The 12,713-nt window shown below is 39.6% G+C and overlaps 1 protein-coding gene across 4 annotated transcripts in view; it reads right to left on the minus strand.

Moving 5' to 3' along the window:
• The window catches only part of USH2A (usherin), a 906,431-nt gene that overhangs the window by 699,454 nt on the left and 194,264 nt on the right, over positions 1 to 12,713 (minus strand). The gene's annotated exons all lie outside the window — the stretch shown is intronic.

The raw sequence follows: 12,713 nt of genomic DNA on the forward strand, positions 1-12,713 counted from the left end.
AAGGTAGACATGGCTCAAGACAGTGAGGACAAGTAGCTCTTGTGATAGCAGTCCTTCTAAGGAGATGATAAGGCACCAAATCAGGGCAGTGGTAAGAAGTGATGAAAAGACTTATGAAATGTTTAGTAAATAGAATTGGTAGGATGTGGTGAAATACTGAAAAGAGAAGAGAAGGAGGGCATAGAGTTTCTCCCAGGTTTCTAATGAAGTGACTGGTGGATGATGGTGACAACATGAAGAACAGTGGAGGAAGAGATCTCAAATTGTTGAGGGGTTTGGGACAAATATTATTAATGATTATTGATGAACAAAAGAGCAAAGTGGCTTCAAGGCAAATTGAAGAAATTTGACAAAGCGATTTCTTCCATGTGCACACAGAAAGGGTTTTCTAAATGTTACTGAATAAACAAGTGAGCAAAGCACTGGGAAGGCTCGATTAGAATAGGACACCATATACTAATCGAAGTGTGACAACATACTTCTACTGACGACTTAGCTCCTTTGAACCCTTTTGGATTGGTGTAACAGTGCCCCCTGGCCAACCTTGACCCCAAGGAATGAATGGCTCTCTCCTTAAGGGCTGGCCTGCTCTGACTCCCTGTGGCCAGAGGAGTTTTAAGTCCAACTCTCTGGTGCAAGATTCAGTGAGAGCTAGAGTGTCCTCTGGAGGAGTTTGGCTTTCCCCTGACTAAGATCACATTTCATCTGTGCCCTCCATTGGAGGGCTGTCTCATCGTGGGTCTTAGTTTTTCATTCCTCATAGCCTATTAAAATCACCTGGATTCTTTTGGAACTGGTATCAAAATTACAGGAGAGACGAGATTCGGGGTTTGGGCATTGTTAATTCCTTCCTTCCAGGTGAGACAATGCCAGTCTTACTTCCTCTCCCATAAGTCATAAGAGCTATGTCTTTTGGCTGCACAATAAGGAGGCTCCATCTTCTGGATGAAGCGTTCCAGCACACCAATATGGAGACTCATAAAAGCTGGACCTGGGGAGTCACTCACCTGCATCCAGGCAATAGTGACATCCGAGGCCAGGGAGGGACATTCCTGTCATCTAGGGAAGAGCTTGCTTAACATGGTCCTGTATGTGAGAGCCCTACCTCTTCTTCCTTTATGGACATCCCATCTAATCACAGAAAGTATAGAACATGTGCCACATTTTATTCACCAAGACCAAATACTTGAAAGAAATAATTCCAGAAGAGTCACTATATTAACAATATCACACATATTTAGATCTAGAAGAAGTCCTTTCCTTAACCCCCACATTATATTAACATAATACTTTGAGATATGATAGAAGATTCAAACTTTTTAAAGTTCCCTTGGGTATAAGAGAGATTACACTTACCCCTATGATTCCAGAGGAAGAAATAAGCTAGACAAGCAAGTTATAGGAATGTGACTTTTTGCTAAATATGAAGAACAATTTACTATCTTCATCAGAATTAGAGTTATTTGAAGTAAGCATGAGCTGCTTCATGAGTTCTTTTTAGTTCCAGGTTTTTGAGCAGAAGCTGAATGACCATTTGCCAGTTATTCTGAAAAGGTCATTTATGCAAAGGAATGTATAGGGTCAAATTTAAATAAATTACCTTTAAGGTTCCTACAAAGTTTAAAACGGTATGATTGTATGATGCTTAATGAGAGTAAGTAACTTGCCCAAGGTAACAGTATAATCTTGTACAGGGGTGAACAAACTTTATCTATAAAAGGCCAGATAGTAAATATTGTAGGCTTTTGGGGCCTTATGGACTATGCTGCAATTCAACTCTGCCATTATAGTATAAATACAGCTGTAGACATATGTAAAAGAAGGAACATTGTTGTGTTTCAATAAAACTTTATTTACAAAAACAAGTATCAGGCGAGGTGTGGCACACGGATTAAGTTGAAGATCTTGAAACAGGAAGATTATCCTGGATTACCTGGGTGGGCACAATGTAATCACAAAGGGCTTTATGAGAGGAAGGCCAAACCAAAAACCAAACCCAGTGCCATCAAGTCAATACCGACTCAGAGGAAGGCAGGATGGTCCAAGTCAGAGAGAGAAGATGCAAGGATGGAAGCAGACATCAGAGGAGATGCTATGCTTCTGGCCATGGAGATGAAGGAAGGAGCTATGAGCCAAGGGATATGTGTGGCTCTGAAAACTGGAAAAGGCAAGACATGGATTCTCTCTTAGAGTCTATAGAAGAAACACTAGCCTGCCAACACACTCATTTTAATTTCAGCCCAGTGAAATGAATTTCAGACTTTCGATCTCCAGAACTGTAGGATAATAAATTCACATTGCTTTAAGCCATTACATTTGCAGCAATTTGTGGCATTAGGAAACTAACATACCTGGTCTGGTGGAAAAACCAGAATTGGAACCTACATATCCTGAAGCCTAACATTGTGTTATTTTTATGACAACACAGTGAATAAACGCTACTAATATACAAAAACTGGCATTTCTTACAGGACCATATATAATCAATATTAAGAAAGAACATATGGTCTTGTGGCCATGGTAGATTGTAAAAATGACCACAGTTCTTCACCTCTTCCTCCATGCAGATCCTTGGTAACATGACTATATCATTCATTCCATCCAAAGGGTATCATTCATTACATCCAAAGGTGGAATCTACTTCCCCATTCCTTGACTCATAACTTGCTTTGGCCAATAGAATAAGACTGAAGTAACACTGTGCTGGAACCCTGCTGGTGCCCAAAAGGCTGGTGGCTTAAGTCCATCCTGAAGCACCTTGGAAGAAGGGCTTCATGATCTACTTCCCAAAAATCAGCCACTGAAAACCCTATGGACAGAGTTCTACTGATAGACATGGAGTCACCACGAGTAGGAATTGATTCTGTGGCAACTGCCAGTTCCATGCACAGGCCTCAAGTGTCCTTACACGCTTCTTCTCTCTTTTGTGGCACTCTGCCACCACCCTGTGAACAAGCCCCAGCTAGACTGCCAGATGATGAGACATGTGACCCATTCCCTGCCACCCTAGATGACAGCCGGCTGCCTAACAAAGGATTGCTGTGGAGCGGGAATCCTGAGACACACTTGAACATGCAACATTCCCCAACTTTTCCATTATCACACCCTGAAACAAAACGTGTAGACAAGAAAGTTGTAAGTTTTCTTTGAGGGCACCGATCTGGTTCTCAGAGAAAAGGCCAGTTGAGATCAATGGGAACGTGCACATAAAGAGATTCCAGGATCAAGTCTGTAACGTGGTGTTCAAATGCAGGTTTGCGGCAAAACTAAAAGTCACTCTGGTCACAGAGGAATTTTCCTTTATGACATGTTTTAGAAGTCTGAGACTGTAAATTTCCTAGCCAATCTAGATCCTGGTTCCCTACCACCCAAGGGAAGTGACTGTTCATTGTGTGTCAGCTGGTATATAAGGAGGTAAGTAGGGATATTCCTCACATCTCAAAGCTTAAAACAAAGTAAAACATAGCTAATGTAGGTAGAGAGGACAGGTCGTTAGGAAGACACCTCCAAGGGGTTGTGACACGTGTTATGTAAGAAAAGCGGCAGGGGCACCGGGAGAGCAGAGGGAGTCCTGGGGGCCGTGGAAAGGAGGAATCACAGCAGTTACAGGTCAACTTGAGGGCAGCGCCAGTGAGTGCAGTGTGTCAAATATAGGTCTCAACTACCAAATGAGGCGAACTGAATGTGGCCCGTTTTTGTCTCATTGTTTTTGGGTTAGACAAATACAATATGCTTTTTTGCTTTATCGATTTTTCAGTGGGCATACTGTTTTTGCTTCATTGTTTTCAATACTGATTAACTCCTGTTTGCTTTATGTGTCAGAGGTAAGTAAAATGACTTTTGCTCTTGGATGAGTTTTTTGTTTGTTCTTTTTTTTAAAATACATGCCCCCTTTTATGACAGGTGACTTTTGAGGAGTGAACTACTTGGATGGACATAAGCAATGATTTTCCAGCTTCTTAAGACAAAGTTACTGTTGTGTTTTGGTGAACTTTTCTTGTTATTGTTGTTCCTTAGAGTCAGGGGCAATTATATTTTATTTATTTTGCCCTTGGGAGTACAAAATAAGTGTAGAAAATAAGCCAAAAGAAAAATATAGCAAACATAGGCGTACATTACAAAGAGAGCACGGAGAAGGGTAAGGGATGTGGGTGAATTTCCTGAAGGGACTGAATAAGTTTCAGTGACTCCATAAATAGAAAAGGCAGATAAGGAACTCAATTTATTTTTCAAATCAATGAAGAAATGCAATGATACTTGTATCTTTTCCTTGCTTAACAATAAAAGACATAATCTATTGCAGAATTGTGGGAATTAAGGAAATAATTTTATATTTCTAAGCACCTACCACAGTGCCTGGGGCAGCATAGTTTCAATTGATTTTTTTTTTTCTTATTTTAAAATTTTTATTATCAGGGCATAAATAGTTATTTTCTGATAAAACATGTCTGTATAAATTCAGATGATGGGTGAACTTTTTTCTTTAAGAAACAAAAAAAACTCCTTTACCAAACGGAATCCCATATGTTTTAGTCATCTTTCTACACATTTCCAAAATAGCAGATGTTAGTATATATACCATAATAACCACAAGTCGACAAAGAGATTTCAATATCATTCAAGAAAGGAATGGAACACATAAAAAAGAGAAAATCCGCTTTTATCATTTCCCAATGATGAGCAAAAGTATGAACTCAAGCAATTCTCATTGTCACATTTTGAAATATCTCTCTCTCTCTGGCCTTCCGTGCTATGAAATTTCCTCTCTAATGATTATTGATGTTAAAGTGAAAAGAGACGGCAGTGGAATAGAACGATCAACTCAAAACACAAGCAGTCCCTGTGACTAAGTCTGCCAGAGACAAATTCTGCTGATTTCCTTGGGTCCCCTATGGTCACGGGAGGTTTTATTCCTTCTGTTCATTTCTGAGAAGTTACATTTAATGGTGGGTCTTGCCTTCAGTAGATCTTTCCAGCAGCAGTCTATGAACCAGAGGCAATCCTACCCAAGACCGAGAGGATCCTCAGCCTCGCTCACGCGTGAGTGGTACAGACTTGGATACTGTAGTCAGGTAGTCCCTGACATAGGACGTATGCAAGTTATGAGGAACCGCACTTATGACCACCTGTTTTTTGGAAACCCTGGTGGTGTAGTGGTTAAGAACTATGGCTGCTATCCTAAAGGTCAGTAGTTCAAATCCACCAGGCATTCCTTAGAAACCCTATGGGGTAGTTCTACTCTGTCCTATAGGGTTGCTATGAGTCAGAATCAACTCGATGGCAATGGGTTTGATTTTTTTTTGAGGGGAGGGGTACATCTTCCTGGGAGAAAGTTAAGGGAAAAAGCATGCAGAAGGTTTGGAAAAAAATTGGTGAGTTATGTGAACACATCCCAAGCATCTGATCAGGATAATTTGATGATAGAGACTGCTGGAAAAATTGTTCATATGGCAAGAGTGCTGAATTTAGAACTTGATATCACTGATATGAACAGCTCATAGATCACGAATGTGATGGCCGATGTTATGTGCCAACTTGATTAGGCTATGATTCTCAGTGGTTTGGTAGACATTGGACTGATTGTTCTTCCATAAGTAATATAATGTAATTGTCATGATATGATCTGATATGATCAGCCGATCAGCTATAAGGGGAGTTTCCTTGAAGGAGTGGCCTGCATCCAATACATATGGATGTTCTGGCAAAGCTCATTAGCTTGCTATCAATCCTGTACCCAATTCCTCAGCATCTGACCTCCAGTTCTTGTTCTTGGGACTTAAGCCAGCAGCCGCCACCTGACCTGCAGGTTTTGAGATTTGCCAGCTCCTGCAGCCATGGGAGTCAGGATAAGCCTCCAGCCTGATGCCCGATCCATGGATTTGGGACTTCCCAGCCTTCACAACTGCATGAGCCATTTCCTTGAGATAAATCCCTCTCTCTCTCTCTAATAAATATGCTTCACTGGTTTTGCTTCTCTAGAGAAAGAACCCATCCTAAGGCAACAATGAAGGGGAACTGACAGATCAGGACTTAATGGATTTTGAAGAGCAAACAAATTTGAAGAAAGAAATAATGGGGAAGAGGGAGAAGTTGTCAAAAAATTTTGCAGTGAAAAAATTAACTGAAATTTTTTCTAAACTAAATCAGGGGCTTCAGTTGTTTGAAAACATGGACCCAAATACTGATCGCTTTGCTGAAGCCCATAGGCAGATTCAGGAAGCAGTGAGGTGTTACCTCAAAATATATGAAGTGAAAAAGACAAGGACTGTACTGACAACTCTCCCTAATTTTCTGACTAGAAATCCTATCCCATTCCCAGGGATAATCCAGATGATCCAGAACCTTCCACAAGTGTAGTAATTACCACAAATGATAAAATGCCAATGTTGTCCAACTCTTCATTGTCAGAGTACGTTTTTATGATTTTTTATGTAAGTACGTATTAAAATATATCTATAATTTTATATGCAATGTTTCCAACATCTAAAGACAAATAAAGATCAGATTTATAAAAATACTGATTAAAAAAAAAGGCAATAATATTGAAAATTAAAACAAAAAAAGAGGTATTGGACTTCTGTCAGAACTGACTTATGACAGAGCTACCAGAATAGAACCGCGTGGTAAGTTGGGGACTACCTGTATTTTCCTTCTGCATCACAAATATCCCATTAATATAGCCGACAGAACGAATTCTCTTTTACGTGACTTTCCTCATAGGCCCCAAAATAAAAACTTCTTGCCATCTTATGCTGTCATTACTTATCTTGGTGAAAGGGGTGTAAACTTTCAAATAACTCTTCAAGCTACTGGTCAGTTAAATACAGGCTCGTAGCCCATGGTAAGGATCTGAATAGACAATGTTATATCTGAGCATGATTAACATGGACGTGGTGACTGAAGTCATGGACGCAGCTGTATAAATTGAATGGGCAGATTAAAGAGGACTAACCATCAAAAGAGAGAGAGAGAAAAATTCAGCAAAGTAGAATGTTGAAGGTCAAAGAAAGAGAGAATTTTAAAAAATAAGGAAGAGGGTAAAATAATTGGCAAGCTGAAAAACTCATGAGATGCAGTCATAAACCAATTTTACCTTCGTCTTTCACCGACCCTTTAAATGTATTGGAAAAAATAAATCCAGTTGCCATCAAGTTGATTCCAACTCATGGCAAACTCATACGTGTTAGGGAAGAATTGCACTTCATAGAATTTTCAATGGCTGATTTTTTTGAAATTAGATCACTAGATCTGTCTTCTGAGGCACCTCTGGGTGAACTCAAACTTTCAAATTTTAGTTAGCTGCTGAGTGCTGTAACTATTTGCACAACCCAGAGACTCCTAAATGTGTTAAGTGGAGCTAATCCCATCTTCCACCTGGATACAAACTGAGTCAGTCAATTGGCTTTTCTAGTCTTTCTCATGCAATAAAAAGCCCTGTAGTTACTTTAGTCTCAAAACATAGTCTCAACTGAGACAAATAACGTCTAGTCCAGCATATTACTCAACATTCCAATCTTTATTTAAAAGACAGACATTTTAATTAACAGACTTCTCCTCCTTTTTTTTTTTTTTAGCAAGCATGTGATGAAGGCATCGAGTCTACACTCAGAGAAAGTCTTTTTTGCACTTAGCTCCTTCTTATGTACAGGCTGGAGGAAAAGTAAAAACTCACTGGATTAGCACTACCCAAAGGTGGCTCTGCTCTCTCTGGCCTCGCATACCTATAAACTACCCAAAGGTGGCTCTGCTCTTTCTGGCCTCACATATCTATAAAGCTGATTTTTTTTTTTTTTACTATAAATGATACTTCCGTGATTTATTCATTGATCTTAGGTATCTCTCACCTATAATTTTAGTGTGTCCAAATAGCTCTCTATTCCTGTCGGTTGTCTACTAATTCTGTAGCCTATAGCAGACTCATCTTTTTTCTCTACTTAGGCATCTTTAGCCTTCCAGGTGACCCTATTGTGCAGGCACTAGGACAACCCCAAGTTGTCTCTCTTCGTTGTGTTCCTCATCTGTTCCCTGAAAAATAACTCTTTTTCTTGCCTTTTAGCTAGCCGATTCAAACCCAGGCAGACTATCTCTCCTCACTTAGATTTGTTGGGTAAAAGATAGATTTCAGTCCACTGGCTCCCCCAATTGCAAGAGACATATGTGACTCCTCAGGGGATCTAATAAGACCCTCTCATTATATGTAATTGGTAAGCACTACTCGTCCCTTTTTCTCCCTCCAGGGAAGCCCTCATCTCTAAATCTGTCTTTTCCTTAACCCATTTCTATTGGCTGTGAACCCATTGCTATCAAATCGATTCCAAGTCATAGTGGCCCTATAAGACAGGGTAGAACTGCCCCATAGACTTTCCAAGGTTGTAAATACTTACAAGAGCAGACTGCCACATCTTTCTCCCACAGAGCAGCTGGTGGCTTTGAACCGCCAACCTGTCAGTTAGTAGTTGAACGCTGAAACAACTTCACCACCAGGGCTCCTTCTATTGGTTATACCTGGTTATATATTTTACCTGATTATATATCTCATCCTTAATTTGGATGAGAGTATTAAGAATCATCAGTGCAGTTCTTAACTATCTTCCTTTTACAAGTTCTACAAAATAGTCCATCTCACAACTCATTTTGGTATCTGATAAGTATTGCCTTTGGTAAAAACTCCCATTTTCATGTTCTTTTACGGTTGTTTGTGCAGGATGTACATTTAAGAGGGAATTGTGCTTTTAGTAAGTTCATCAAAAACATTTGATAAAGCAGTTTAATAAGCTAGAAAGTACAGAAACTGAGTTGTCATGGCTGAGTTACGGTGGCTGAGGAATGAATTGGAAGTAAAGAAAGAGAAGCAGCAGAAAAAAATACTCTGTGTAAAAGTCATTGTTGTAGTTAGGTACCATCAAGTCGGTTTTGACTCATAGCAACCCTAAGTTCAACAGAATGAAACACTGCCCAGTCCTTCGCCATTCTCACAATCGTTGTTATGCTCGAGCCCATTGTTGCAGCCACTGTGTCAGTCCATCTCATTGATGGTCTTCCTCTTTTTCATTGACCCTCTACTTTACCAAGCAAGTGTGTTAGTAAGTGAATAAACAGTGAGAGATTAGGCAGCCACTTTTAGAGCTCATGACGCAGAGCACGGTCAAGGTAGGGGCGTTTAGGATGGTGATGAAGTGCATATGTAGACAGGTATAAAATACAGTGAAGAGAGATTTAAGTTAAAATAAAGGGGAGATTTGATGCAGTACAGTTTAGAGGGAGGAAGAGGAGAAGGAAGGGAAGGAGCAAGAGGAGAAAAGGAAGGGATAACATCAAGAACACACAGAGGTTACTTTTAGAAAAAATATGTATATATTCTTCTAAGACTAGATAAAAATTTAAGAATGTGTGACAATGTAGATAAATTAGAGGTGGAAAGAAGGTAATCCAGAGAGCTCTATTTTGTCTGTGGAGCAGGGGGCTAGATTATCTGTAGAGATCAAGGGCAGGGAATTGAAGAAAGAGATTGGCAACAATTTAAAAGAGTAAGAGAAAGTAAAGTAAGGAGTAGACACATGACAATGCTTCTAATCAGCACAGGCAACTGGTCTTCCTCCAAGCCCTTGCAGGTTTAGGGTAGGGCAGGGAGATCCTCACTGAAGATGACTTACAGTGCACTGGAAAAGAAAGATCTTGATAGCAAGTAGATTACTGGAAAGAGTCAGAATTAAAATGGTTTTCCACCAGAATATGTGTAGAAGGCAATAAAGTTAAGAGTGGGGCTAATCAAAAGGGGACAAAGTAGGGATAATGTACTAGAGATTTAAGAGACATCCAAGAGTGGGTTATGTGGTTGTTTGGAGAAGACAGTATTGGAAAGATGAGATATGTTCACAGATTGCATTTCTGGGAATAGGAAGATTTAAATGGTAGAGAAGTCCCATGTGATAATAAGACCCAGAGAGTGGTCATGGAAATGGACTGGGAATTAAATGAGTGAGGAGGCCAAAAAACTGTATCGGCAGGTGTGAAAGTCATTCAAGATAACAGCAAGTGTTGACGAAGAGAGGGGAAATACCATCTGCTTATGTTCTCAGTGAGTGCAGACCTGGAAATCTGAAGATAAGAACAATGAAGATGGAAGAAAAACAGTTCAGTTTCAAAGGACAATCTGTAATTTTTAAAAGGTAGTTCCCTACCTGACTCAGTGTAATGATGAGTCAACTAATATATAAAGGTAACCACCTTTATTTATGTAAAACTTATCATGGATCTTTTTACTCTGAACCCACACTTACTCTGGACCTTTCACCCTGGTTTAGCATCTACCCAGCCTCTCTCGTTTTGGCGTATCTCCTAGATTCACACCTGCTCCCATCCCTTTATTTGCCTGAATTTTACTTCTTGAGTTTAACCTCATCACTCTATAATAATGCATCTTGCACCTATTCCTTCGGTTCTTCCCATTCTCCATCAGTTTAGATTAACATCCAACCCATCCTTTACCCTAGAGGGTACAATTCCAGTGCTAGCCAGGCCGACAGCAAAGTGAAAGGCCATAAAACATGATTCCGTAAAAGCAATTCTTGGTCCTGAATTAAGTTGGGGTGAGGAGTATGGGAAGCCCCGGTGGTGCCTTGGTTAAAGCATTTGGCTGCTAACCAAAAGGTTGGCAGTTCAAACCCACCAGCCCTGCCATGGGAGAAAGATATGTCAGTTTGCTTCCATAAAGATTTATAGCGTTGGAAACCCTGTGGGGCAGTTCTACTCTGCCCTATGGGGTCATTATGAATCGGAATCGACTCCATGGCAGTGGGTTTGGTTTTGGGGGGAGTAGAGTATGGAGGCAAGGGGAGAGGAACAATCATGAGCAAAGAAAGAGTACGGTAAAGATTAGCCTTGAATTTAATCACGCAGAAGGCTAGAGGACGTGGCGTGATGGAAGGAATCAGGTTAAGTGAAAGTTAAGTGAAAAAGCTGACACTATTAAACATCTCTTGGTCACTGAACAGGCGTTTTGGCAGTTACCCTAGGAAGAATAACAAGGGGTATCGGTAGAGGGCAAACAGGAAAGAAACGTACAAAATGCCAGAGGGGGCATGGGCATTCCAAGGAAGACAGGAGGTTGGAGACAATGACTTTTTCTTGGACTGTAAGTGTGGCCAGAACTATGGAAAATAGGAAATTTAAAGAGAGAGGTGGCCAGGAGTGAAACAAACCAACCCTGAGTCCCAGTTGGTCAATTTATGGGAAGTTCTTTCAATAAAAAGTATATACAGGAGAAAGTACATGTGATAATTGGTACAATTTTACTATCAAAATCCTAACAATGATTTTTATTTAACATTTACTGTGCCATTTTTTTTTTTCTGTATTCATTCGGATTTAGATCTCTGTAAAAAAGACTATCAATGCTCTCAGACTACCAGGGCAATTTTTGTGTGGTAACTAGGAAAGAGAACAGCATGAATAAGAAAAAATAGATATATGTAAAAAGTACAAAAATTGTTTTAATAAATATTACTTTCTAAAGTTTTTTTTTTTATCAAATTGAATTTTAAAAGGAAGCCAAAATGAACTATCTTGTGTTCTTTTTCAATAATTTACTCTGTCATTCTGTCCACACTCTAATGGAAGTGCTAATGAGGGGTGGAACGGCCAAAAGGTGGACAGCAGGGGAAAAATGAGTTAAAAAGAGCCCAGATAATCCCAAACTTTTGAATAATTAGCAATTATATTTATAAACACACATATATATTTTGAGCATCAAATTTGATGGACTTTATTACGTATGTTCTGAGCTTAGCACACAGTTCTAATTGCTTGAGGATGGGAACACCAAAGAATTCATAGATATTGTTTTGTTTAATCTCCCCTAACCCTGGAAACCCTGGTGGTATAGCAGTTAAGAGCTAGAGCTGCTAACCAATAGGTTAGCAGTTCAAATTCACCAGGAACTCCTTGGAAACGCTGTGAGGCAGTTCTACCCTGTCCTATAGAGTTGCTATGAGTCAGAATTGACTCAACGGATATGGGTTTGGTTTTGGGTGGGTCACCTTAGACAAGTTTATAATTAGATCCAAGGGAAAAAACAAAGCACATGGAATTGCCATAATAGCACATCTTTAGATATATGGCACTAAACACAAGTTCATAAAGGTAAATGCCCACAGAAATGCAGGAAATGAGTAGAAAATTTTAAAAACGTGCAACTTTGGAAAGTGGTTAGTTTACTTTCAGAATGTACTTTATACACTGAAAAAAACTTCATATCACTGAATACAAAGATGTGTTTTTCATCTGCCAGTCTTCAAATTGAAATTAAAAAGGTAAGGAAAATATAAATGGGTGAAATAAATAAGCAAACAACCAAGGCAGCAATAAATTCAGGGGCCATGTAGAATAAAACATACAGATACAAATGCTAGTTATCCTCTCCCTTATACGGTGTGTGTGTGTGTGTTTCTACAGGTATTTCTTCACCTGTCCTTCTTCCCATCCAGATTGTAAGCTCTTTGAGGGAAAATGATTTTATCCTGAGTTTGTATTTCTGCTCATCATTGAGAAAAGATAAAATTGGGTTTTCTCTTTTCTGTGTGTGCCATTCCTTTCTTGAACAATACCAAAATCTCCCTGTTGACTTCTGGCTGTTAATGGATGTCCTATATCCTTAGACCCCAGTATATGTACATGTTTCTTTTATAGCAACTTACTTAGTAGGCAATAACCAA

This window comes from Elephas maximus, chromosome 24 (genome assembly GCF_024166365.1).
Source record: "Elephas maximus indicus isolate mEleMax1 chromosome 24, mEleMax1 primary haplotype, whole genome shotgun sequence".
Classification (NCBI taxonomy): Eukaryota; Metazoa; Chordata; class Mammalia; order Proboscidea; family Elephantidae; genus Elephas; species Elephas maximus.